This window comes from Pinus tabuliformis, chromosome 2_2 (assembly GCF_031772625.1).
Source record: "Pinus tabuliformis cultivar Carrire ecotype Pingquan chromosome 2_2, CPIR1, whole genome shotgun sequence".
Classification (NCBI taxonomy): Eukaryota; Viridiplantae; Streptophyta; class Pinopsida; order Pinales; family Pinaceae; genus Pinus; species Pinus tabuliformis.
Genome location: NC_142300.1, coordinates 246,083,884 through 246,109,535, shown reverse-complemented (window position 1 = coordinate 246,109,535; position 25,652 = coordinate 246,083,884). Strand labels below are relative to the sequence as shown.

At 39.6% G+C, this 25,652-nt stretch overlaps 1 pseudogene; it reads left to right on the top strand.

The window, feature by feature from the left end:
* On the top strand, window positions 1-25,113 carry LOC149192199 (DNA mismatch repair protein MSH5 pseudogene; annotated as a pseudogene).
* Window positions 25,114-25,652: the final 539 nt, after the last annotated feature.

Genomic DNA, 25,652 nt, shown 5'->3' with positions numbered 1-25,652 from the left:
ATGCTCCTGGCCAAATATGGAACTAGAATAAAAAGGTCTAAGGTAACTAGGAAGAAAAAAGTGTTTCCAAATAAAAAATTTGAAGACTATAGCCAAGCCTTCATAAAGGTAACAAAACTCTTGGAAGCCTGGGTATCATCAAGGGTTGCCAAGAAGGGAAGAAGTAATGAAAAACCTGAAGTTGATACAAGCAGGATTGAAGGCTTAGTACATTTAGTTGAGAAGACAGATAAGGATGAAGACATGGAAGCAGTTGATTCCGTAGAGGATCTAGATGCAGTTGAAGCTTTGAAAAATCCATTTAGAGGGAGCCAAAAGGTAAATAAAGGTATGGGAAAGATGTTAAATCCTACAAAAGAGAAAACACCTATATTTGAAGGTGAAGTCCAAGATCGAGATATCAAGGGAAAATTTGAAGGAATATTTCTTGTTGAAGAAAAGTATAGGACAGACAATTTGCAAAAATTATATAGCACTTTCAACAACGAACGAATTAGTTTCATTGTTTGCTAACCAAAATACTTCAACTCAGTTATTTGATAGCACAATTATAGTTTATGATCGAGGCAAGGGGAGATATACACTTAAAATATGAAGTTTCACTCTCTCTAAGGATTTCTCAACTATGGAGGTGGGCCATTCTATAGATGTTTTGGAGGCAAAGAAGCTATAGTTCCATAATACACAAGAGGTGGATCATTATACACAGACACTACAAATTTTCCCAATCCTGGAAGTTAAGTGGTTCATGGTTTCTCAACAAATGCAAGAAGTAAAATGATATGGTAGTATATGATATCAAAATAATGGAATAAACTCTGAAACCAACATATTGGAACCCATTCCTAAGCAATCAAAAAGGCCTGATAGTCTAACAAATTGCACTAGTTTATTAGAAATGAGTATTTTGCAAATTAGTGATGGCTATGTGAAACTTTGGAATATTAATTAGGAAGAAATCGTTCTTGAGTTTCCACCAGACTCTGCATTGGCTACTTGCATCCAGATCTGCAAAGAACCCCATTGGAGGCCTCTATTACACTTCATTTGTAAACCAGACTGGATGTAAGGTGAAAATAAGACTTCTTGAAACTCACACACTTGTCAAGGCATATGCATATTATTGCATGAAGAGCAAGTCTGACATTACAAAATATCAGGTATTTGTACCATTTTTTTCAAATGACCCAACCCTCCTTGAACAATGTTGGATTGGGCTTCTCCAAAATCATACACTTCTACATACGTGTGTGTTATCAAAGGAGTAAAAGCCATTTTAGGACGGCACTCAATCAATAGCCATTGGATCAGTTGTGCTACCATATATACATGAAGTCAGACCAATTATTATTTATTTTAGTGTTTTGGATGTAGCCCCAATGAAGTTTGGCATGGAAACCCTTACACCCAAAATACCAAAGAAATGAATTCACTAGGTACTAGCACGTCTGGTTGGATCGTAGTTCAATTGGGAATACAAGATTTTAGTTTTTTTTGGGGCTTTGCAATACTGATTTTGTGTGAACAATACCATGAAAAATCACTACCATCATCCAGCTCCTACATCTACATTATAAATGGAAAACTAGCTCAAGACATCCATACAAATGTAGACTCCAGGTTTCTCTCAAAACAAGACTTTTATGACAAAGAAATATTTTCCTGCAAATTTTGTCTAGATCTCTTGAAGATGCGTATATGGGAAGCCACTTTAGCCTTTTCAATCTTGGAATAGGTTCTCAAGTTTTATCTGGATGATCACATAAACAATGAAATATTTTTATTTATTGCACCTGAACTTTGTATGTACTGCAACATTTTTGGAAATGATAACTCTAATATTCCTAATCATGGTGATCTAATAACTACCTTTTAAAGAATTGTTGGAAGCCTTAAGTATTGGTTGGCTCACAAGTTGTTACTTTGAAAGGTCCCAAATAACAAGTTGAATCATGCTAATCTTTTGAACAAGTGTTTGGAATTTTTAAATTAACAAGAGCATTTGGTGGTTTTTGCATGTGCTCATGAACAACTCAATTCCATGATGAACACTGAAAGTAATGTGCAAGTTCATGCTGTTGGGGACATTCTTGCTATGCTACAACAAGAGATGCTTCTCAACACTATTGAAATGAAGGAATATGACACCGCACCAATAAAATTTGACAGGATTTCAGAGATCTCATTAAACAAATTTATGAAAATTGATGCTACAGTTTATGATGCCTAGCAATTTTTTCAAGTTGATAAGCATCCATGCAGCATGGGTATTGGAAAATCTAAGGATTTTGTTATTTTACATGTTTAAAAAGTTTTTCATTGTCATGGGTTAACCTCTTTTAAGGACTTGATTCTTAAATCCTATATTAGATCTCAACATTTGAATGGTCGTTTCAACACTATACCACTTCTCCATCATTGTGATGAAATGATGTTAGTCCTGCAGAACACTTTGAAATCTGTGAAAGATATTCCACATCTACTCGAGATTTTGGTGTCTAGGTTATCTGTCAACATTGGATGATTGGACAACAATGTCAAAGAGTGTGAGTTCCATTTTATATACAAGGAAAATTTATGAAATTGGGATTTCAGAAAGATAACATGAGCATGCAAGAATGTTCAATTTGAATATTGTAAGATAGGATTTTACATGCATTACAATTGAGCTTGTCCATATCTATGAAGTTTGAACTGATAAATGGAGTCTTTGAATTTAATCAAATCAATAGAAACGAATATGGAATGATGATCGCATCCGACATTTGTCTAGATTTGGATGAATTGAAGGAAATATATGAGGGCTTGCTTGAGGATATTGAAGCACTTGAGCTAAAATGCCTCCCATTCCAAGCTAATAATCCCAAAAATAGGTCCATTGTGTATATACCTCAAATTAGTTATCAATTATGATTTTATATACTAAAACTCTATTAGGGCCTAAATCTACCTCAGGCTGAGAAAGGTAGGATCTAGGGTAACATCAAACCATGCTTAACCTGGTAGCTAGCCTTACCAAGTCGGGAGAGGGCTCTCTCCTTGTCAATCTCAGCAAAAGATGGTTAATGAGGCTTGAGATGACTGATGTGAAGACTGATTTTAGCCTAGGTATGTATGCAGAAGGGTTTGTTTGAATATAATGATGTTTTGTTGGCTCAAATGGAAAGGCAGATTTTGGGTGTTGGGAATGAGGCTCAGTTTTGCAGAGGTCTCAATGGGGCAAGGTAGGCAACTGATTTGATACTTCAAATTGAGTGAAATGGAGAGATTTTAGACAGGTGAGGAGTTGAATAGGGCAAGAAAACCTCAAGGATCGTCTTCAAACAGCTGAAAACATAAATAACTAAGCAAACCCTAGGTAGAGCACTACAATTTCAATGGATTCTACCTTTATTCTTGTGTGTTTTAGTTAAGAAGAAATAAGAGAGATAATGGCATACATAAAACAAAAGTAAACTTACATTTACAGAATGAAACACAATATCAAAACAAGATGCCACATGAATCCCATAGAGTGCTGCAAACCCTGGTCTATTCCTTAGCCAAAACTGTTGAAAAATGTATACAATGAAACTCCAAGCTTTCTCAAAAGTCCAACCATGCTAATGATTGAAAAATCACAAGATATAGACAAACAATAACTCATCCTAGCCTCTAGGGGTTGAGTTCATGAGTTTAGGAGCTGTTCCAACTAATTCTAAATTGAGAACTACAAATTAGGCAGTGGAACAGCTTGCCTCTAGAAACTAAGGAACTGATTCATTCAGTTGCAAACTACTTTTTGATAGATGAATCTACCTCCATGAGTGAAAATTTGACATAATTACATAAATATCCATCAATTTACATTAAATTACATCATAATTTTGACATTAGGAAGGATAAAAGTCAAATTGTCAAGAAAATAGGCGAAAACAGAGTATTCTGGGTCAAACTGGGCAAAATTTCCCCAATGCGCCGCGCTGATTTCCCTATGCGTAGCGCCTGTTTGCAGCCACTTTTGGAGGCCTTCCCGGTGTCCAAATTTGCTCCAAGTGTTCTTTTTGGAAAGGTATATCTGTCTACTTTCTAGAACAAGTGTCATTTTTGAATTTGGCCTCCATTTTCCCCTCCAAAATTGAGTTCTCCCAGCACTGCTTCTTGTGTGTCAAAATAGGGGCAGTAAGGTCATTTTTTGGGTGTTTTTGACCGTTTTGGGGGCTCAAAACCTGTCAAAATTTCCTGCCATTGGTAGGCATGCATATTTTTCCAATACAAATTCAAATATGCTGAGTTTTTGTCATTTGGAGGCCTCCATCAAAAGTGAGCGCCAGGTGGCGTGGTGCATTGGGCAGAAAATTCTGTGTTTTAGCCCAAAAATTTCAAAAATGCAAAACTTGTCCCAAATTTTTTGAAATTTGGGCTGAATGTTCTCCATCAAGTGCTGTGTTGGGCCAAGGAAGCCTCAGCCAATATCTGAAGTCTATCTTGCTCCTTTCGCCTCCTCGATGCCCTTTTCAACTTTGCCTTCAAGCTTCTGATTCTTGCATTGTAACTTTTATTTCTCGCCATGTAATGATAGGCCATATGCCTCAACATTTTTTTCTCCCTGATGGCCTTCTCTAACAACCTTTCCAAGTGGATATTAGCTCTCTTAAGCCAATATTCTTGATCAGCATTGATTTCTTGCTCAAGTGATGTGAGCTTCACCTTCCTCCTTTTGGCAGCTTATCGGTTTTCTCGTATGTTTTCAAACTCCATAATCGTTCGCTGATCCTCTAGCTGCTTTTTTCTTTGCTTCAAGTACTTTATTATCCACTTAGATCTTTCTAAGTCGAGGGACAAAGCATTGATGTCCACCTGTTGCTCTTGGATGACCTCCTTGAGCTTTGAGCTTTGTGGGCCCAAATTTGTGTCATCATCCTGAATGAGAATGAAATTGGTCTCCTGCTCACCTGAAGGCCCCTCATCATGTAATGGCCTCTTGCCCTTGTCTTGAACCTACTGTGCTAATGAAGGAAGCAATATCCCTTCCACCCCGGGTGGAGATAATACTCGCTTTGTTGCTGCAAACAACCTTCTAGCGCCCTTTTGATAGGTGACAAACACCGGAACACTAGCGGTTTGTGTCTCATGTCCCTCCTAGTGATGTGAAGGTCCACCTGTCGCATGAAAAGCTTCTCGAGGTATCTAACGAGCTGTGAAGAACTCATGAGAGATGAAATCCTCCCATGATATGCCCTGCAAACCAAGCTGATGCATGACCACAATTTTGATGAGTGCAAAATGATATATACTATTAAACTACTGTTGAGGAGTCTTCTGTTGTACTAGGGTGGTCATCTTCTCAATATTTCGGCACATGAAGTATGGCAGATTCATCATTCTCACCCTGGTAAAGTGCATCAACAATCTGATATGATAGGCATATAGGCGATAAAATCGGCCCTCACAGCTGAAATACTTCATTATGAGTTTCATCAAGGGAGCATATGAGTCTTTCAAGTACCGAAAAGGAAAAAATCTGCTGAGCTGTCTCAAATAACCAGGCTTGATGTATGGCTCATAATGTTCCCTGTAAATTTGCTGCCTTTTATTCCACTGCTCTCCGACATTTGGAATGCCGGTTGCTAGAGAAATAGACTCTGGTGTCAAGGTGAATGTCACACCAGCTAGAGTGGTTTGGCCATTATGTAGATGAAGCACAAACAACTGGGCTAACTCATGATGATACTGGACTCTAGCAACCATCTCACAGAACTGATAACAGGATTGGTGTTGGAAGCATGTGATAGCAAGAGGGCAAGCCTGCAGCTCGGCAAGTGAAGTAGGCTCCTCTCGTATATGTTTGCCACCCTTGTGAGGTCTCCTTGGTGCATGCATTTCTGTAGGAGAGTCACTGTGTGTCTCTTCATCTTGGTCATATGAAGGATCAGATTCCATGCTTGCTAATGTGTGAGTTTCCTTGATGAGTATGAAGATATTTATGGTGATTTTAGTTTTCTGCCACCAAGGGTAAGAATGTATGAGGGACTGTGAAGGGAGAGGGTATGAGGGGTTTTGGGAATATTATGACAAGTTTTTTGGGAAATAGGGGGTTTAGGGAATAGTGTGTAAGCTTAGGGACAACAATTAGGGTTTAGGGATTTTGGAATTAGGATTTGGGAAAATGAGATTTGGGGATAGGGGTGAATGATTTTTTAGGAATATGGGAGTTAGGGAGTGAGTGGATGAACTGGAAAATAAATGGAGGAGTCAAAGAGAAAGGGAGTGGTGGAGTGAACTTGGCAGCAAAATCACAAATGCAAACCCTAGGAAATTGTTTTTAAGAAATTGCAAAGAGTTAGGGTTTGAGGTTTTTCACAGTAAACCACCATAAATTTTAAGAAGAAATATTTCACTAGCAAGGGAAGAGCTGTAGACTTACTTGTACACCATTGGATTGATCAACTTTGGAAATTGGAGGGAGTTTATGATGAAATCAGGCTTAGTAGCTCTATGCACTACGCCACAAACCCAACATGCCGCACCTCCTGTATGCACTGTGACAGTATAGTTTTGACACTGTGGAGGGTAGCCCAATGTGCGCACCACTTGTATGCACCACGCCTCTCACTCAATGCGTTGCGCCCACAAACTTGCACAATTTTACTCCAAGCTTGCTTCCTTTGATCAACACGACCTCCACTTTCTCAATCTTTCTTCTTTGAATGCCAATGAGCTTTTTGAATTGTGAAAAGTGATTTATATACAAGAGCTTTTGATTTTTCATTCATAAAACCCACTTTTATAATGTTTGCATTATGACTTACTTTTTCAACTCTGTTTTTTGGGTAGTTTACTCTATTTGTGCCTTTGATGAACTAAATGCTTTGATTTTTTGTTTGCCTTGTAGGTGATGGAGATGCGAAAGCTTGGCAAGGTGACCAGGGTTGCCACTGAAGTTATTACATATGGAAAAACTGAAATTACATCAAATTTATACATAAAAACATAAAAACTCTGTTTTTCCTCAAAATAGGGCTTTGAGGAAAAATCAATCACTGAGCGTGTGATTATAGAAATTATTGTTGTTGAAACTTTATTTGTCCTCCTCATGTGCCTACTGACCTTTATTGAGCATTTTGAAGACATTTTTGATGAAACCCTAGACCTAATGAGACCTAAAACCATAAAAATAACTTTTGCAGATTTAAAGACAAAAAATGACTGCAGATGATCTAGATGAATAAAAATAGGCCAGCAGGTAAATGACATGAGGGAAAATGTATAATAAGCCACTACCATTAGATGATCCATGATCCTAATGGAATGCAGCTGACCAAGCGAGACACCTAAAATGCAATCAAATAAGAGAATTTGATCACTGACGGAGGGATGAAGATACTGACACTAACATTGGCTCCAATGGGGATGGTAGCTCCTTGGAGGTGCCAAGAACTGCAGATCTCTGGGAAAGCAGGCAGTGCCTCTTCCATTGGGCTACATGGAGTCAATAACTTCAGCAAACTAAAATTAATATCTTGACAACAAAACATCGAAACTCAAGACTCAAGACTCATAACTGAAATGAGTAAGACTAGCTCAAACTAAAACAAGACACTCAAAAGCTGAAACTAGACATTCAACAGTTGGAACTAGACATTCAATAGCTGGAACTAGACATTCAGCAACTGAAACTAGACACTCAAAACTGACGAAAACAAAAAATGACTCAAGACTTACTTAACTGAAACAAGTACTTACAAAGCTTTTTAATGGTAGTAGACCATCGAGATTTGAGGGCTTCAAATCATGATGACAACCACCTGCCTACTGATGAAATATGTACAATCATGTGTAGTGAGCCTTCCAATGTAACCAATCCAGTAGATGGCTACATACTGAAATTCTGCTCTCACTTTTCCCGAGCAGGTAGAATGATGTAAATGTAGGCAACTCACAATAACCACTGAAACCAAGGCTTATAATAACGAACCAGGCAACATCCATCTTCTCTAATGCTTGCAAAAGAATGCCGAAGGGATCTTGAAAATCCTGAAGCACTAGCTTGTCTTGAGATCCAGCAACAAAAATACAAGTACTCCCTTTATTCTGATCTGAAAGAACAGTTGGTTGTTGATTGATAGTAACTGACTTGAATTCTGGCATACTGTGTCTCTCAGATTCACATTCCTCGATTTCATGGTCTAGGTCATTCTTAAACAGAAAACAATCTTCAAGATTATCAAACATGACAGCCTTATCATCTTCATGAAAGAAAATATTATCTGTTCGTTGATCTATAAATCTAATTTCAAGACTGTCATCATTTTCAAAAGAAGAAGAAGTTTCACCAACACCTTCTTGACCATGTGCACACTGCAGACCTGCATTAGCTTGGGCTGGAACCTGACCTTTCAGGAGTAGATATATTTTATCTTCAGACAGAGGAGATAATACTTTTTGCTTTGTTTTGCTCAAGTGATTATTGTCTTCTTGAAATAACATTTCAAAACATGAAAAACCTGAATGACAGTCCTTAATTCCCTGATCTTCTGAAATTTGAAAACATTGTTGATCATCTTCATATGACATAGCAATCAAATTATCACTAACCACTGAGTTATCGAAAGAAGATTTTTCACTTACTTGAACAAAGATCTCATCTTGTTTTTCATAAAATGACTAGATTACCTCCTCGTGAAAACTTTGTTCTAATGAAATGAGAACACTTGGATCAATAACTCTGTTTTCTTCATTCCAGATGATCTCAACAGTAGAGCTCTCCTTCATGGGATTCAAAACAAGATAGTCTTCATCATCACGATTTGAATCTAGATCTGAAATAGCTGACTTGACTTTATCACATTATGAAATTGAAACTTGACTTTCATGCATGTTGTGCTCTTCTATGGACAGATCTGAAAGAAATCCTTCTCTTTCATTATTTTCCATTGTACTAAGATCTTGATCCTGCTGCAAAGTTTCCTGAGCATCTTGATGAGTATCCTCTAAGTTCTCTTTACGCCATTGAAATGGATTTTTGTACAGAGCCTCCATGATCTCATCATCCATGAAGTCATCATCTTCATAAACTTTATCAAGATTTTCAATAAAACTATAAACATGTTTACAACAGTCCTGAACTAAGGTTAAGGATGGGTAAGATTCCTTATACCTCTCAAAGAACATGGTATGAAAATCCTTCAAATAGTAAATACAAGTAGGCAGCAAAATTTCATACCAAGATCAGGCTTCACCTTCCAGAGTGGCCATGAATATCTTCATCAAACAATCTTCAGGAAAATCAACCTTCAACTTGTGAATATGTATGTGAAATCTAACCATATGTAAAGCAGCATCCTTCCTATCATCATCTTTAAACGTAGGAAAATTCCTTTGCCAATCTACCTTAGGAATTTTATTTGGGAAACTTGGAATGTGATCTTGGCTCATGGGAGCATACCTTCGATCCAGAAAAACCATTTTGATAACAATGAATTCACCAAGAAATTCTTCAGGCTACTGGTTCTTGAAGAGTGGAGTTGCCATAAAAATTCTGAAGCTTGGGATTCTTCGACACTGGAGTCGCCAGGAGAATGATTTCAGCCTTCATATGTGTCTGACTGCTGTCCACCATCAAAAATCAGATCTAACTTGATTCATGTACTAGGGCAATTTGCAAGTCAGATGTTCAACTTATAAGACTAGACCGGAGATTGACTGAAGCTGCTTTTATCTACTTATGCACTCACAAAGCAATGTGCAGTTCGAAGGCTTCCTGGCATAACTTTAGGCTCCGTCTATAGTTTATGAAGCAAGAACACTAACAAACAAATAAGCTTTTCTTCCCCAGTGGAGTCGCCACTATGTTAGGGCCTAAATCTACCTTAGGCTGAGAAAGGTAGGATCTAGGGTAACAACAAACCATGCTTAACCTGGTAGCTAGCCCTACCAGGTCAGGAGAGGGCTCTCTCCTTGTCAATCTCAGCAAAAGATGATCAATGAGGCTTGAGATGACTGATGTGAAGACTAATTTTAGCCTAGGTATGTATGCAGAAGGGTTTGTTTGAATATAATGATGTTTTGTTGGCTCAAATGGAAAGGCGGATTTTGGGTCTTGGGAATGAGGCTCAGTTTTGTAGAGGTCTCAATGGGGCAAGGTAGGAAAGTGATTTGATACTTCAAATTGAGTGAAATGGAGAGATTTTAGACAGGTGAGGAGTTGAAGAGGGCAAGAAAACCTCAGGGATCCTCTTCAAACAGCTGAAAACATAGATAACTAAGCAAACCCTAGGTAGAGCACTGCAATTTCAATGGATTCTACCTTTATTCTTGTTTGTTTTAGTTAAGAAGAAATAAGAGAGAGAATGGCATACATAAAACACAAGTAAACTTACATTTACAGAAGGAAACACAATATCAAAACAAGATGCCACATGAATCCCATAGAGTGCTGCAAACCCTGGTCTATTCCTTAGCCAAAACTGCTGAAAAATGTATACAATGAAACTCCAAGCTTTCTCAAAAGTCCAACCATGCTAATTGTTGTGGGGAAAAATGCCTATGCAGGACGATCCTATCCACCTAAGGTGTGACAGTGCCTTAGCAACAAACAGAGGCATCTATTCTAGTATTCTTCCTTTATGAATTAAGAATGAAGAGAGATGGATGGACTAACCGGTGTCTTCCGTTTGTCCCTCGATCTGGTTTCTCTTCTCTTGGAGAGTTCCCAGCTACTTGCCTTCTCGCTCGCCCAGCTTCAAGAGGTTTCTGCAAGATCACAAGAAGAGAACACTACACAAGACATGGATTCATATTCATAACTAGTTCAGGATTAGAAATAAACTAAACATACTAATGCAATCATACATCAAAGATACATCAGTATATAGGAGAAACCAAGATAGCTTTATTGATGAATAACAAGGTTTAGGAAGAGATACAGCCTAGAGGGCTCCAATCCAGCATCTCCTTCCCAGCAAATGGAATTCCCATCTTCACCCCCTTCAAAGCATTAAGCACCCAATGATTCCAATCTCAAACCAACAACAATTCTTTACAATAATAAAATTCCAGCCTCTAGATCTCATGGAGGAGAGATCCATATATAGATGTTTGGAGAGAGGATGAGTCAGCTTGAGATCTGACTAGTGTCCTCTCCCTCTGTCAATTCTTGATTCCACTTGGAGGTTCTTGCTTCCACTTGGAGGTTAGGAACCTCTTACTCATCACCAGTCGAATTCACTGAGGCAAGTGTCATTGAGGAAGATTCTGGAAGCTTCCTGGGTCTTGACACCTCTTGGAATGAACTTGCCATTTGTCAACTCTCGCTCAGCGCACCCTGGTAGTGCTTCTACCTGCGTTGCAGTGCAGGTAGCCAGTGTTGGCTTTGACATTCAGCGCAGACAGCTAGTGGAGCCACTGAATTGATCCTGAATTGACTTGTTTTTGAGCAGTTTCTGGTGGAGAACTTCTGTGAATTGCTGTGGTTTGTTAGCCTTGTTCCTCTAGGGGTAGGAACAACATGTTTAGGGACTTTGGATCCCTTAGATTATGGACATTTCATGCTCATTTCTGTAAGGCACAAAAATGTCTATAACAGTTGCCCCCTAAAGTATGAGGCCGTTTATCGGGTGAAATGCTTTATCAGGGGGATCCGAAGTTCATCCAATGCTGGGAGGAGACCTGTAATAAGATACAATACAATACATTATTTTTCATACTGCTTTCATGATCTAGCTGAGGCGGGCATTCCCATGCTCAGCTTTATAAATTCATTTTTCTGTACATAGAACAGACAATCGTCTGATGGTAGACTGATAATTTTGATGAAATTATCATCCTTTGGGTAGGATGATTATCTGCTGCAATGATGCACATGTCAATGTCTTTATCTTTTCTGAATATATATCGCAGCCCGAATGGATGAAACTAGATCCAGGGTCTTCAAACTCGCTCAATCTTCACTCTAAGTACAAGTTGATCCATGTGAGAAATGTTCTGAAGTCGAACATGGAAAGACATCGCTTGATTACCGGTCAATGAGGTAAACCGTTAACAAGCGCGAGAGGAATCACCGATAATGATAATGACCCTCAAGGTACTGCAGTACAATTCACATGGTGTGAATAAAGGACTTGGCGTCGAACACCACGCAAAATCTTTCGGTCGAAGGTCATTGATGTATACCTGTCGCCGGAAGTGAGAAACTTGCCATTGAGGCATGCAAGCTTCAAAGTACTGAAGGGGTTTTTCCTAGATCAACTTCTTGGATAATGAGCTGATGTCGACAAGAAGTGATCCGTCAAAGGAGGGCCTTAATGAATCCCACATCAATGACACAGAACGGAGCTAATGATTTTGATGGAGGTGAAAACGATCTGTGACATATGATTCAGGGTGGCGGTCATGAAAGGATGAAGGATAATGTACGGCAGTGGATGGGACACGGTTGACTTTTCTGAACGACTTCTCTTGAACATATGGCGACACTGATGCGATGGATCGGTAGCATTACCCCAAATATGGATGGTATGGTGAGACCATGGTGATGTGACCGGTGAATGAAACAACCCAACCCGATTGTGGTACGGAGGAAAAGTGTCATGTTCAAGAGCGACTTGCTACCATCAAAGTTTTCTTGAGTTTCTCCCAATTTTTCCCCAGTCATTGCTGACCAGTACCTCTTTATTTTTTTCAAGCTTGAGGAGGATAACATATGCTTGTTCTATAACCTGCCCTTCGGGCAAGCCCATCACTATGTTTTAACGAGCCTAGCGATAGTGAAACTCGTTCTCGTCTAAAGACAAGTTTGTCTCTATTTAATGATTTTAACGAGTCTAACGACAAAGATAACTCGGTCCTTTTCATTTTTAGAGAGTCTGAAAAGGTACATAAAGTTAACTCCAAAAGTCCTTTTTCGTCATCTAATCCCTTAGGTTCGAAAAAGTATAAAACAATACAAAAGGGATGAGTTTTCGATAGTTTTAACGAGCCGAATAAAACAAGCGCTCGATCTTTTTGTGCAATAATCCCTCAGTTCCAAAAAGATTAAAATCTAGAGGAGGGATAGCACTTCCTATCCCTTTAACGAGCTAGAAGGCCAAGGACTCGACAATCTTTTCATATTTTACGAGTCAGATGAAAAGAGCTTAAAGAAGACTCGTCTTTTGAGGAACGAGTGATAAAACAGGTTAGCAGTTGACTCCAGGTACAGGTTGGAATTTTCCAATCACGGCAGTGTCACAAGGATGGCTAGTGAAATCACTCTTCGCAGCTGTTCCTCAAAATGGGTAAACAAACATATGGAGGTGAACGATCGGCCAATGGAAAAGTGGAGGTGACGGTGAAAACACGACCAAGGCTTTAATGGCTGATGATATTACATTCACAGTGGTTATTTACCAGGATAGTTCATTTTTTAACGAGCTTAAATGCGGGTGGAAACATTTGCTTGATCTTATGTTTATTTTTTAACGAGCATGAAATATGTGCTAAAACTGCTCGGATCTTGCATTTATTTTTTAACGAGCATGAACTGTGTGCTAAATCTGCTCGAATCTTGCGTTTATTTTTTAACGAGCATGAAATGTGTGCTAAAAATGCTCGATTACCCAGTCATATGATAAGAATGTCTCATTAAGATTCTATTTTTTATGGAGCTTCATCTTATAAAGCTATGCCCCGCATCCTTTCGTTATGCAAGTTTGGAAACGACTAATCCTACGAGTTTAAAGGGTTAGACCTACAGGTTTAAAGGGAAGGACCTAAAAATTTAAAAAATAAATAGCCGCCCCTTGCTTGCACTCCAAAAGGTTTGCATGCCCCCAGGCATAAAGTACGATTTCAAGGTTACCCCTACTTTAGTCCGGCAAAACAATTGTTTTACCGAGAGAGGCCTACCTCTTTCAGGTTACCCAAAGATTGTCTCGTTAATCTTTCAAACAAAACAATTCCTCAGCAATGTCTACCGAAATAGACAAAGGTGAGCGACGATTCCTGCCAACTCACATAACTTTGACAAAAGAATCTTATTCTAGAATAACCCTCTTCCAGCATGGGCGGGGTACAGACTAGTCATATTCTCCCGCGGAAACCTACCCTATACCCAAAGTTTCCCTACCGAAGCAGACCAGGACACATGCCCCCTGGGTTCCAGTCATATCCTCCCGGATTACTCGCGCTCATCAGGAGGACGGACCATGGGTTGAGACATTTCTTGCGCGAAGAGACCATTTAGGGATGGTACATGACTATTTGCGATGCGTAATCCGGGAAATGAAAGTTGGTCCACGAGCTTGACCACTCTTCCTTCATGCGGAAAACACATTACTCTAAAGAGTGAGGAGACGATGGCTCCCATGCAATATATATAGTCTCGTCCAAGGAGTAGGTTATAATCCAAGGATCCTTGAACGACCATCACGTTCATTTGAACGGTCTTCCCTTTCAATGTTATGGGTACATTGGGGAGGATCCCTAAAGGTCGACTGGTTCCTTTATCAAAGCCTGATAGATTTCTCATTTCAGGCAAAAGCGCTGGCGAACCAAGCGCTTTCCAAGCAATAGAGGAAAGGATACTCACAGATGCCCCCTCATCAATGATAGTGCCATCCATTACCATTCTATATATTTGAACGATAATTCTGAATGGTATGCTTGCTGGCAAACGGGGTCTGCCTAGTTGGTTCCAGTCGAAGGACACAACTAGGTTGCTTGGTGGTGGGACCGAATAGACGGTCGGGTATGACTCTGGCGAAGTTCCTTCCTGTGATAAAGGAATGGGCAAATTGCCCCCTTGTTCGTCGGAGTCTGTGTTGATGAAGAGAATTTGGACGGTGTCATCTTTATTCCCCTCTGTGATGGTCTCATTCGAGGATAGAGCCTCTGAAGGCAAAACCGGGTCAACTGCTGCCTCAACCTTTTGACTTTCGTCAGGTATGGATTCAGACGGTTCATCCTCAATGATAGGTGCTTCGGCTGACCACCTGGGCGGGCCAGCCGGGTTCTCAACTAATGAAGGACTTGGTAGGAGTTTTTGATATCCAGGAGGAAGTTGCGCTCGTAAAATCGGGCGATCTTCCAAAACTCTTTTAGCCTCGTCTAAGAAGGGACAACGGTGGATGGCATGGTCACCTTCACACAGTTTGCAGGGAAATCTAGCTTTCCCTCTTTGTCCTGTGACTTCACTTTCACTAGTTGACGGTGAGCTGTCAACATGGCTATCAGAGGTTGACGCCACCAAATTGTGCAAACGGGGAGACCAGTCCCTTAGTATCCGAGGGATGTAGGGACAATGTCTGTGGAAGTGGTCTCCCTTGCATATGACACATGGCGATTTAGGCCTAGTCAGTGCTGTGTGTGGATGTTTGTCAGACGACACTTGTTTGCCCCCAGTCACTTTTGGCTCCTTCTTCTTCTTCTCTTTCTTCTTCTTTTCCTTCTTCTCCTTAGGAATTTGGTTTTTTGTTTTACCAGTTCCGTCAAGCGAAGAGGAAGGAGGAGAGGAAGAATTAGATGAAGTAGAAGGCTGGTGGGCAACTCTGATCTGGCCTAACTGTTGATTCGACTGTTCAGGAATGGTGGTGTTCTGAACTACATTGGTTGAAAAGAGCCAGACTGGCAGGCCAATTGTCAGTCCTAGAAGCGACAATGTGGCCATATGGGGCGCACCAACAACTCCCCAAGAGGAGAAGGGACTAGGATTTCCACCAAGGGGAATTCCTTGGTTGGTGTGCTCCATTTTTTCAACCTAAAGATCAACGCAGGAATAAAGGGTGATTGTTCCGTTTAAAATAAATTTTAACGACGCTTTAGACACAACTTGCTTTTTCAATTTTAAAGAGTCGAGAAAAAGCTAAAGATGACTCTAGTCTCCTTCGATGTTTTAACGAGCCCGAAGTGACAAATGCTTAGATGGACTTTTTTCGTTATAGAGTCTGAAAAAGTCCAAAAGGAACTGCTCTGGACTTCTAGGCAGAGGGTGTGCCAAACTTTTCGCAAAACCGCAGAATACTTTTTAGGGTACGGGCGGTCGATCTTCCTGAATGCTGTGTTCAGTGCATTGTGATCAATAGGGCGGCCGACACGGCTTCCTAAGGATAAAGGTTCTATGCCTATAGGGGTCTCCCAATATATACGCGACAGTACGTGGGAGCACAATCCGTACTGGCGCTATCGTCTCTCAGGAGGAATCACCCACCATCAACGAGATCGACAGTCACCAGGCTTTACGACGCCGGAACACGTCTCTAGCCTAGACCTCTATGTTGTGCATTATGTTGCAAAGCGTTGCTAAGTTCATTCAATTTATTTTAGGTTGATCTTCTTAGAAGTTTGCCTTTTGAGGTTCACCACGAGATGTATGATACAATTCCTAAATGCAGTCTAAAGATGATAAGCAAGCTTTATATCTTTTCAACTTATGAAAATCCTAGCTACTAAGGGAAAAGAAAGACACCATCTTTTCTCAAAGAGCAATCAGCACACTCTAATGCACTTTTCCTAAATCAAGCATGCAAACTATCAAGATGCAAATGCACAATGCAGGTGTTTGTTTTCCGCTTTCTTAGTATTGATGCCTACAAAGAAAGCTTTTTGTACAACTTTGAATTTGCTTTTAAATGACAAATACAAACAAGTTCACTTTTTCGAAATCAGAAAGGGTAGAAGAGATTACAACACTTAACGATTTTTGAAATGAATACTTGTTTTGACACTTAAAAGAGACAAACTCAAACCAAAAGCAAAAGTAAATGTATAATCAACTGCAATCAGCCAATGAACTCTCTCCTAAGATCACAATCAGCAGATCTGAATCAAAGGCTACAGGATGACTATTTCACTCTTGCAAAGGAAAACTGTAAATGACGCCACAAACACATAAAAACACTCACAGTCTTTTTGTACAAAAGGAGGCGGAATTTAAGTAGAGAAAAGGAGTTATCAGACTGGTACCTATGCTGGTTACAGGCTGCAAAAATCAGAGATCAAAACTGGGCAAAACAGAGCAGAGAACCCCAGCTGCACAAGGCTTAACTGGATCAGCGCAACCTCAACACAGGGGTTTTGACATTCAGCGCAGGTAGCCTTCACGGGACCTGCGTTGAAATGCAGAACCTCTTCACAGGGTCTGCGCTGAAGGAGAAACGAGAGTTTCTCACTGGGTTCTGGGTCACAGATTGCTGATTAATCTACTGTTTCAGGCCAAATAAAAGCAACAAGCAAGGTACAATCAAAGGGATGCTTTGAGGGAGTACTAAGATCTATCACAAAGGATCATCAAATCATTTGTGAGTCCATTGTTCAGATCATAGACAAATCCAGTGATTGGATCAAAGCAGCAACTGTCTACTTTGCATCTGAGAATAGCAGATGCAGTTCGATTGTTGCTGTTGAGTCTATGAAACAAACAATGATAGAGACACAAATAAAATGACTAAACAGATCTCCCCAGCGGAGTCGCCAATTTGTTGTGGGGAAAAATTCCTATGCAGGACGATCCTATCCACCTAAGGTGTGACAGTGCCTTAGCAACAAACAGAGACAGCTATTATAGTATTCTTCCTTTATGAATTAAGAATGAAGAGAGATGGATGGACTAACCGGTGTCTTCCGTTTGTCCCTCGATCTGGTTTCTCTTCTCTTAGAGAGTTCCCAGCTACTTGCCTTCTCGCTCGCCCAGCTTCAAGAGGTTTCTGCATGATCACAAGAAGAGAACACTACACAAGACATGGATTCATATTCATAACTAGTTCAGGATTAGAAATAAACTAAACATACTAATGCAATCATACATCAAAGATACATCAGTATATAGGAGAAACCAAGATAGCATTATTGATGAATAACAAGGTTCAGGAAGAGATACAACCCAGAGGGCTCCAATCCAGCATCTCCTTCCCAGCAAATGGAATTCCTATCTTCACCCCCTTCAAAGCATTAAGCACCCAATGATTCCAATCTCAAACCAACAGCAATTCTTTGCAATAACAAAATTCCAGCCTCTAGATCTCATGGAGGAGAGATCCATATATAGATGTTTGGAGAGAGGATGAGTCAGCTTGAGATCTGACTAGTGTCCTCTCCCTCTATCAGTTCTTGATTCCACTTGGAGGTTCTTGCTTCCACTTGGAGGTTAGGAACCTCTCACTCATCACCAGTCGAATTCACTGAGGCAAGTGTCATTGAGGAATATTCTGGAAGCTTCGTGGGTCTTGACACCTCTTCGAATGAACTTTCCATTTGTCAACTCTCGCTCAGCGCACCCTGGTAGTGCTTCTACCTGCATTGCAGTGCAGGTAGCCAGTGTTGGCTTTGACATTCAGCGCAGACAGCTAGTGGAGCCACTGAATTGATCCCGAATTGACTTGTTTTTGAGCAGTTTCTGGTGGAGAACTTCTGTGAATTGCTGTGGTTTGTTAGCCTTGTTCCTCTAGGGGTAGGAACAACATGTTTAGGGACTTTGGATCCCTTAGATTATGGACATTTCATGCTCATTGCTGTAAGGCACAAAAATGTCTATAACACTAATGACTGAAAAATCACAAGATATAGACAAACAATAACTCATCCTAGCCTCTAGGGGTCGAGCTCATGAGTTTAGGAGCTGTTCCAACTAATTCTAAACTAAGAACTACAAATTAGGTAGTGGAACAGCTTGCCTCTAGAAACTAGGGAACTGATTCATTCATTTGCAAACTACTTTTTGATAGATGAATCTACCTCCATGAGTGAAAATTTGACATAATTACATCAAGATCCATCAATTTACATTAAATTACATCATAAGTTTTACATTAAGAAGCAGAAAATTCAAACTTTCAAGAAACTAGGTGAAAAACGGAGTATTCTTGGTCAAACTCGGTAAAATTTCCTCAATGCGCCACACTGATTTCCCTATGCATAGCGCCTGTTTGCAGCCACTTTTGGAGGCCTTCCCGGTGTCCAAGTTTTCTCCAAGTGTTCTTGTTGGAAATTCTACCTATCTACTTTCTATAACAGGTGGAATTTTTTAATTTGGCCTCCATTTTCCCCTCCAAAATTGAGTTCTCCCAACACTGCTTCCTGTGTGTCAAAATAGGGGTAGTAAGGTCATTTGTTGGGTGTTTTTGACCTTTTTGGGGACTCAAAACCTGTCAAAATTTCTTGGCCATTGGTAGGCATGCATATTTTTCAAAGACAAATCCAAAGATGCTGAGTTTTTGTCATTTGGAGGCCTCCATCAAAAGCGAGCGCCAGGTGGCGCGGCGCATTGGGCAGAAAATTCTGTGTTTTAGCCCAAAAATTTCAAAAAATGCAAAAAGTGTCCCAAATTTTTTGAAATTTGGGTTGAGTGTTCTCCATCAAGTGCTGTGTTGGGCCAAGGAATCCTCAACCAATATCTGAAGTCTATCTTGATCCTTTGGCCTCCTCGATGCCCTTTTCAACTTTGCCTTCAAGCTTCTGATTCTTGCCTTGTAACTTTTATTTCTCGCCATGTAATGATAGGCCATATGCCTCAACATTGTTTTCTCCCTGTTGGCCTTCTCTAACAACTTTTCCAAGTGGATATTAGCTCTCTCAAGCCAATATTCTTGATCAGCATTGATTTCTTGCTCAAGTGATGTGAGCTTCACCTTCCTCCTTTTGGCAGCTTGCTAGTTTTCTCGTATGTTTTGAAGCTCCATAATCGTTTGTTGATCCTCTAGCTACTTGTTTCTTTGCTCCAGGTACTTTATTATCCACTTAGCTCTTTCTAAGTTGAGGGACAAAGCATTGATGTCCGCCTGTTGCTCTTGGATGACCTCCTTAAGCTTTGAGCTTTGTGGGCCCAAATCTATGTCATCATCCTGAATGAGAATGAAATCAGTCTCCTGGTCACCTGAAGGCCTCTCATCATGTAATGGCCTCTTGCCCTTGTCCTGAACCTGCTGTGCTAATGAAGGAATTGAGACCCATTCCACCTTCGGTGGATATAATACTTGCTTTGCTGCTGCAAACAACCTTCTAGTGTCCTTTTGATAGGTGACAAACATTGGCACACTAGAAGTCTGTGTCTCATGTCCCTCCTGCTGATGTGAAGGTCCACCTGTCTCATGAAAAGCTTTTGGAGGTATCTGAGGAGTCCTGAAGAACTCATGAGAGATGAAATCCTCCCATGAGATGCCCTAAAAACCACGCTGATGCATGACCACAATTTTGATGAGTGAAAAATGATATATACTGTTAAACTACTATTGAGGAGTCTTCTGTTGTACTAGGGTGGTCATCTTCTCAATATTTCGGCACATGAAGTATGGGAGATTCATCATTATCACCCTAGTAAAGTGCATCAACAATCTGATATGATAGGCATATAGGCGAGAAAACTGGCCCTCACAGCTGAAGTACTTCATTATGAGTTTCATCAAGGGAGCATATGAGTCTTTCAGGTACCGAAAAGGAAAAAATTTGCTGAGCTATCTCAAATAACCGGGCTTGATGTATGGCTCATAATGTTCCCTATCAATTTGCTGCCTTTTATTCCACTGCTCTCCGACATTTGGAATGTCGGTTGCTAGAGAAATAGACTCTGGTGTCAAGGTGAATGTCACACCAGCTAGAGTGGTTTGGCCATTATGTAGATGAAGCACAAACAACCGAGCTAACTCATGATGATACTGGACTCTAGCAACCATCTCACAGAACTGATAACAGGATTGGTGTTGGAAGCATGTGATAGCAAGAGGGCAGGCCTGCAGCTTGGCAAGTGAAGTAGGCTCCTCTCGTATATGTTTGCCACCCTTGTGAGGTCTCCTTGGTGCATGCATTTCTGTAGGAGAGTCACTGTGTGTCTCTTCATCTCGGTCATATGAAGGATCAGATTCCATGCTTGCTAATGTGTGAGTTTTCTTGATGAGTATGAAGAGATTTATGGTGATTTTAGTTTTCTGCCACCAAGGGTAAGAATGTATGAGGGACTGTGAAGGGAGAGGGTATGAGGGGTTTTGGGAATATTATGACAAGTTTTTTGGGAAATAGGGGGTTTAGGGAATAGTGTGTAAGTGTAGGGATAGCAATTAGGGTTTAGGGATTTTGGAATTAGGATTTGGGAAAATGAGATTTGGGGATAGGGGTGAATGATTTTTTAGGAATATGGGAGTTAGGGAGTGAGTGGATGAACTGGAAAATAAATGGAGGAGTCAAAGAGCAAGGGAGTGGTGGAGTGAACTTGGCAGCAAAATCACAAATGCAAACCCTAGGCAATTGTTTTTGAGAAATTGCAAAGAGGTAGGGTTTGAGTTTTTTCACACTAAACCACCATAAATTTTAAGAAGAACTCTTTCACTAGCAAGGGAAGAGCTGTAGACTTACTTGTACACCATTGGATTGATCAACTTTGGAAATTTGAGGGAGTTTATGATGAAATCGGGCTTGGCAGCTCTATGCGCCGTGCCACAAACCCAACACGCCACGCCTCCTGTATGCACTGCGCCAGTATAATTTTAACACTGTGGAGGGCGCCCAATGCGCCGCGCCACTTGTATGCGCCACGCCCACAAACTTGCACAGTTTTACTCCAAGCTTGCTTCCTTTTCTCAACACGACCTCCACTTGCTCAATATTTCTTCTTTGAATGCCAATGAGCTTTTTGAATTGTGAAAAATTATTTATATACAAGAGCTTTTGATTCTTCATTCATAAAACCCACTTTTATAATGTTTGCATTGTGACTTACTTTTTCAACTCTGTTTTTTGGGCTGTTTACTCTATTTGTGCCTTTGATGAATTGAATTCTTTGATTTTTTGTTTGCCTTGCAGGTGATGGAGATGCTGAAGCTTGGCAAGGTGACCAGGGTTGCCATTGAAGTTATTACATATGGAAAAACTAAAGTTACATCAAATTTATACATAAAAACATAAAAAACTCTGTTTTTCCTCAAAAGGGTTTTGAGGAAAAATCAATCACTGAGCATGTGATTATAGAAATTATTGTTGTTGAAACTTTATTTGTCCTCCTCATGCACCTGCTGACCTTTATTGAGCATTTTGAAGACCTTTTTGACAAAACCCTAGACCTAATGAGACCTAAAACTCTAAAAATAACTTTTGCGGATTTAAAGACAAAAAATGACTGCAAATGATCTAGATGAATGAAAATAGGCTAGCAGGTAAAGGACATGAGGGAAAATGTATAATAAGCCACTACCGTCAGATGATCCATGATCCTAATGGAATGCAGCTAACCGAGAGAGACACCTAAAATGCAATGCAACAAGAGAATTTGATCACTGACGGAGGGATGAAGATACTGACACTAACAAACTCAACGATAGTGAATTGGAAAATCTTAAAGACCAGAGTTTTCTTTTGCAGGTGATAAGGATCATCAGGAAGCGTACTTTTATCATACTTCAAAGACAAAATAATTGGATCTTATTCTAGGAGACATCTATCATAAAATGTTATGATATGGAAAGAGCCATAATAAGAGATTTGGAATTACAGCTTTAGCCTGTCTCAATTCATTTTCATATGACATCAAAATTCATTGGGGAGCTGGGCTACATGCTTTCATTGGCATTAGTTGCATATGTAAGGCTAGTGCTCACTGCAGAGGATGTACTTGAGATAAAAAAGGAAAGCACTCATTTTCTATAGGGAATAATGCCTTCTCCCTCTCGGAAACCCCTACAAGCATTGACAACCTGACTGTACAGAATGTTGATGGCACTATTGTCCCTGTGATCAAAAGGTCAATACATAAAAAAAATCGGAGACTAAGGAATCTAATCTATCCTAGACTGGTTTCCTCTATGTGCTAAAGATGGCAAACCCAAACTTTGGTTGCATCATCACTCTTAACATTTGGAGGCCTCTATTACCCTTCATTTGTAAAATAGATTGGATGTAAGGTGAAAATCAGACTTCTTGTAGCTCACATAGTTTTCAAGGCATATGCATATTGTTGCATGAAGAGAAGGCCCAACATTACAGAATATCAGGTATTTGTACCATTTTTTCAAATGACCCAACCCTCCTTGAACAATGTTGGATTGGGCTTCACCAAAATCATACACTTCTACATACGTGTGTTCTCTCAAAGGAGTAAAAGCTATTTCTGGATGGAACTCATTCAATAGCCATTGGATTAGTTGTTCTACCATATCTACATGAAGTCAAACCAATTATTCTTCAATATAGTGCTTTGGATGCAGCCCCAACTTAGTTTGGGCCTGGAAACCCTTACACCCAAAATACCATAGAAATGAATTCAATGGATACCAACATGTCTAGTTTCATCATGGTTCAATTGGGAATACAAGATTTTAGTTTTCTTTGGGGCCTTGAAATAATGATTTTGTGTGACCAATACCATGCAAAATCATTACCATCCTCTAGCTCGTACATCTCCATTATAAATGGAAAACTAGCTCAAGACATCCATACAAATGTAGACTCTAGGTTGCTCTCAAAACAAGACTTTTATGACAAAGAGATGCTTTCTTGCAAATTTTGTCTAGAGCTCTTGCAGATGCTTATATGGGCAGTCACTTTAGTCTTATCAATCTTGGAACAAGTTCTCAAGTTTTATCTAGATGATTGCATAAACAATGAAATCTTTTTATTTATTGCAGCTAAATTTTTTATGTAGTGCAACATTTTTGGAAATGATAACTCTGATATTCCTAATCATGGTAATATAATAGCTACCTTTTAAATAATTTTTGGAAGCCTTGAGTATTGGTTGGCTCATAGGTTGTTACATTCAAAGGTCCCAAACAATAGGTTGAAGCATGCTAAGATTTTGAACAAGTGTTTGGAATTTTTGAATGAATAAGAGCATTTGGTGGTTTGTGCATGTGCTCATGAACAACTCAATTCCATGATGAACACTGAAAGTGATGTGCAATTTTGTGTTGTTGGGGACCTTCTTGCTATGCTACAACAAGAGATGCTTGTCAACACTATTGAAATGAAGAAATATGACACTGCACCAATAAAATTTGACAGGGATTCATATATCTCATTAAACAAATTTATGAAAATTGATGCTATAGGTTATGATGCCTTGCAAAATTTTCAAATTGATAAAAATCCAAGCAAAATTGACATTGCAAAAGCAAAAGAAGTATTTTTGTTATTTGGCATGTTTAACAACTATGTCATTGTCATGGGCCGACGTCTTTTAAGGACTTGATTCTTAAGGCCTATATTAGATCTCAACATTTTGAATGGTCATCTCAACACTATACCACTGCTCCATCATTGTGACGAAATGATGTCATCCCTGCACAACACTTTGAAATCTATGAAAGATATTCCACATCTACTCGAGATTTTGGTGTCGAGGTTATTTGTCAACATTGGATGATTGGACAACAATGTCAAAGAGTATGAGTTCCATTTCACATAGAAGGAAAATTTTTGAAATTGGGATTTCAGAAAGACAACATGAGCATGCAAGAATGTTCAATTTGAATATTGTAAGACAAGATTTCACATGCATTACAATTGAGGTTGTTCATATTTATGAAGTTTGAACTGAAAAATGGAGTATTTGACATTAATCAAAGCAATAGAAACAAATATGGAATGATGATTGCATTCAGGATTTGTCTAGAGTTGGATGAATTAAAGGAAATATACGAGGGCTTGCTTGAGGAGATTTCATCACTTGAGCTAAAATGCCTCCGATGCCAAGCCAATAATCCCAAACATGGGCCCATTATGTATATACCTCAAATTGGTTATCAATTGTGCCTTTCTAGAATAAAATTGAATGATAGTGAATTGGAAAATCTTAAAGACATAGAGTTTTCTTGTGCAGGTGAAAAGGATCATCAAAAAGCATACTTTTATCATACTTCAAAGACAAAAGAGTTAGATCTTCTTCTAGGAGACATCTATCATAAAATGTTAGATATGGGAAGAGCCATAATAAGAGATTTGGAATTGCAGCTTTAACCTTTCTCAATGCATTTTCATATGACATCAAATTTCATTGAGGAGCTGGACTGCATTCTCTCGTTGGCATTAGTTGCACACCAATACATGTATGTCAGGCCAGTTCTCACTCCAGAGGATCCTCTTGAGATAAAAAAAAAGGGAAAGCACTCATTTTCTGTAGGGAATAATGCCTTCTCCCTCTCAGAAACCCATACAAGCGTTGGTAGGAAAGAGCCATAATAAGAGATTTGGAATTGTAGCTTTGGCATTTCTCAATGAATTTGCATATGAAATCAAAGTTCATCAGGAAGCTAGACTGCATGTTCTCATTGGCATTAGTTTCACACCAGTACATGTATGTAAGGCTATTGCTCACTACAAAGGATGCACTTGAGATAAAAAAAGGAAAGCACTCATTTTCTATAGGGAATAATGCCTTCTCCCTCTAAAAAACCCCTGCAAGCATTGACATCCTTTCTGTACATATTATTGGTGGAACTATTGTTCCTATGATTAGAAGGTCAATACATAAAAAACTGGAGACTAAGGAATCTAATCTATCCTGGACTAGTTTCCTTTGTGTGCTAAAGAGGGTAGACTCAAACTTTGGTTGCATCACCACTGTTAACATATGGAGGCCTCTATTACCCTTCATTTGTAAAACAAATTGGATGTACGGTGAAAATAAGACTTCTTGCACCTCACGTAGTTGTCAAGGCATATGCATATTGTTGCATGAAGAGTAGGCCTGAAATTACGGAATATCAGGCATTGGTAAA